Genomic DNA, 3,795 nt, shown 5'->3' with positions numbered 1-3,795 from the left:
AACTGAAAAATGCAAGTTCTACCATGATCTACCAAAAATGCAACTAATTCTCTATTGGTAATAATATTATAAAATAAATTATTACTTTTAATATTTTTATTAAAAAAACTATTATTTTAAAATAAAGATTACTTTAAATACATCAATTAATTTATTTTACATAATTTAAAAAAGTAAGTATCAATGAATAAATTTATTTTATTTGTATTATTTATTGATATTTTAAAATATAAATAGTTTATTAAAAAATTTCTATTAAAATTTTTATATTTTAAGAATAAATTAATAATATAAAGAATGTAAAGTTGAGAATTTGTTTGTACTCTTATGTCATAAAGTAACATAAGTTATAATTAAATTAATTTTTTAATCAACGTTCCAAATTACACTGTTGTAATGTTATTTCAACCATTCCATCGCATAAAATATAAGACCCTTATGCGATCAAATCAATCCAATATAAATTTAATTCAATAGTCAACTTGATTATTTTTAATCAATTTCAATATAATATTTTTTATTTTATAAATATACTATAAATTATTCTGTAACAAAAATTATAAAGTTTCATATTCAATTTTTTATTATTATTTAGATTGACCATTCAAGAACCATTTAAATATATTTAAATTAAATATTGTAATTATTTGATGATTCATAATTAACAATGATGTAAAAATCTTTACATTGAATGTTTACATAAACTGTTTCCAAAATTAAAACCTCTTAAAAATATATAAAATTATCTTAATTTAATAATTATTAAAATAATAAGAGCCCATAAACCACTACCTTTTAAAAGTTGTTGCCATTTAAGGTTTCAATAAATTATTTAAAATGATCTCTATGGTCCTATAATAAATATAATGTAGTTTATTTTAATTTTTTAATATTAATTTGATATTTTATTATTTTGTTCTAATTTTTTTAAACTTAAAATATTATTTAAATTTAATGTTATTTGAATTTTTTTTATAAAAGATTATTTTTTAAATATATCGTTTTAGAAAAATAATGTGATTTTTATTATATGAAAATTTTTAATAATAAATATTTAAATAATTATATCTTATTATTCATTTAATTTATAAAACTTAATTAAAAATGCAAGTTGGAAAATAATGTCAAATAGAATCAAACTCATGCAACTAAAAAATGCAAGTTCTACCATGATCTACAAAGTAATCAAATTTTTCGCCCGTTACGTGTTATTATATTTACATATAATTATTTTGTAATCATTAAAATTAAAATCAAAAATAGAAAAATCAGAATCCAAAATTAATTGCCTAATATTTTATTAGGAGTCCATTTTTATTATTCACTCAGAGCCTCTAAATAGTCTGATCCGGCTCTATATATATATTTTGGATATATATCAACTTTTTAAATATTTTATTTTAAAGAAAATAATAATTTACTTATTTATTTAATTTCAGCTCATAAAAAATAGTACTTTAGTACTATTATAGTATTATTAAATATTAATTGATTAAACTCCACTTTATTTGTAACGACAAAACTGGAACCAACCGTCCATGTTAAAAAAACAGAAAAGTTTAGTACAAAACAACAGACATATTTTGTCTATTTATTACCATTATTTCTATTCAATTTCAATTTTTGTAACTTAATAGAGCTTATGACCCTTTTGATGATCAGAATAGTTATTGATATTTGTTAGTTTTGAAACAAAATCCACCATTCTTCTTTATAAAATTTTAAACTTAACAATATTTCAAATTTCTCAAAACATTCAATCAAAATCTTCTAGTTTCCTTAACGTAAGATCAAATGTGATTATTCTAACACACAAACAGTTCTTTTAAAATCACACAAAAGATAAGAATCTAAAAGAGATATGGAGAAAACATGGATTCATCAAGTGTAAAAATAAATAAATTACTTTTTACTCATAGATTTAACAACACAAACACACAATCAATCATATATAATTTCTATCAAATGATCAAACCGAATTGCTTGCAACAATCATGGACTGAGAGAAGGAAAAGATGCAACCTACGGGGTGGTGAGAAATTCCAAAGCGGTAGCAGTATAGAACTGATTCAGATTGTTCCTTTTTGTTTTGTGGTTATGATTGAACTTCCTGTTGTGAAATTATCTTGTTCCTTTTTGTTTTGTGGTTATGATCGAACTTCCTGTTGTGAAATTATCTTGCAGAGGTAAGGTAATGCAGCTGGTGGTTATCATTCATAATATTCACAGGATCAACCTTAGAGTTTATACATAAGTAGGACAAAACCATTAACCTAAGTTAAGTAGACCTATTCACCAAAGCATAACACAACTTAGTCATATTTTGCTGTTACATGATAATGACATATTTTCCTACTTTTGTTGAAAACAATCAAATATTCATTTGGTTTTTGTTAATACTTCCTCCAAAACTATGCCGAAAAATTGATAGAAAAAACTTCCTCCAACATTCATATCACCATCTTCCTTCATTGTTTAGAAACTTGTAGACTTCAACTCCCTTCCATCACCTTCATTAAACTTCCAAATATCTGCAAAATAAAAACCAAACAACCTTCGTAATTTCCAAAAATTCATTAAAACAGAACCGATACAGATTATAGAACACACATCAATAACATTCATTAGCGACCTGCAACATCACCGTTCACGACAATCGCAACAAAAGAGCTTCATATGAACTTATTCATCTTTCCGTGACTTTGTGAAAAGATCCATACACCGACCAACAACTCAACAACAATGATTCTGCACACAACAATTCCAATTCATCCGGACGGTTTTCTCGCATAGAGTAGAGACTAAGAGAATTGAAAGAGAAAGCGAATATGTACCTGATAAATATCGTAAGAAACACTCGGTGGCCTATTAATTTATTCGAAAAATAAAACTACATTAAGCAACATTAATACACCTAAATCAGATTTGAATGGAGAAAATAAAGCAGAAAGTTTGAGAGTGAAAAAGAGAGATTAAACAGAAAATAGCATAAACTCAGAAAGATCTCACCCAGCTTTGCCGATTCAGAGTTGTTTCAACTCAACATTCATCATCAAACATTCAAAACCGAACACCACATGTTCAAACGCAAATGAAACCTCTCAGCAACATCATCAAACCGTGTTCATTGCACAACACAGAAAAACAACAACATACAAAAATGAAAGCAGGAGCCAATCGGAATCGCGGACACACTGAAGAACATGAATGGAGGTGGAAGAACATGAATCAATCTTGAAAGGAGAAGAAGAATAATGGGGCTGCACTAACATTCTTTTAGAAAATATGGAAAGAAGAAGAATGAAAGTGACAGATAAATATGCAAGGCATTATAACAGGTCATTATTGCTGCAAGCAGTTTGGAACATGGATGGCCAGAGAAAGTAAAGAATATGTAACTGCAAGATCATGAGAGGTTGAGAGGTTTAAACTTCCACCCTTAGAACTGCCGCAACACACAATAAGGAGAAAATGATGTGGAATTTTGTGGAGTGTTTTGCTGATGTGGATAGGCCAATTGATCAGGAAATGGTAGACTTTTCTTATATGATAGATTTATTATTAATATATCAAATAAAATAACAATTAATTATAATATAACATATAGAATATGGATCCTATTCCTCGGCAGCATTTAAATGGAAGCCAATTTGGCAGCCTATTAATAGCCCTTAGATTCATCAAACATTTAATTATAAAAATATACTAATTGTCTTACAAATTGTAAATATATTAATTAAAAAGGAAAAAATTATTATGAAATCAAATATTATATCTCTCAATAATTAATTAATA

The 3,795-nt window shown here is 25.8% G+C and overlaps 1 long non-coding RNA gene across 1 annotated transcript; it reads right to left on the bottom strand.

The window, feature by feature from the left end:
• Window positions 1-1,849: 1,849 nt before the first annotated feature.
• On the bottom strand, window positions 1,850-3,513 carry LOC131625075 (uncharacterized). Its single transcript, XR_009290728.1, has 3 exons — window positions 2,835-3,513; window positions 2,633-2,748; window positions 1,850-2,531 (listed from the first exon to the last, which is right to left on the bottom strand). It is a non-coding gene; the product is annotated as an uncharacterized LOC131625075 (long non-coding RNA).
• Between the last annotated feature and the right edge of the window lie 282 nt (window positions 3,514-3,795).

This window comes from Vicia villosa, linkage group LG1 (genome assembly GCF_029867415.1).
Source record: "Vicia villosa cultivar HV-30 ecotype Madison, WI linkage group LG1, Vvil1.0, whole genome shotgun sequence".
Classification (NCBI taxonomy): Eukaryota; Viridiplantae; Streptophyta; class Magnoliopsida; order Fabales; family Fabaceae; genus Vicia; species Vicia villosa.
This window is presented reverse-complemented; position numbering and strand designations above follow the sequence as displayed.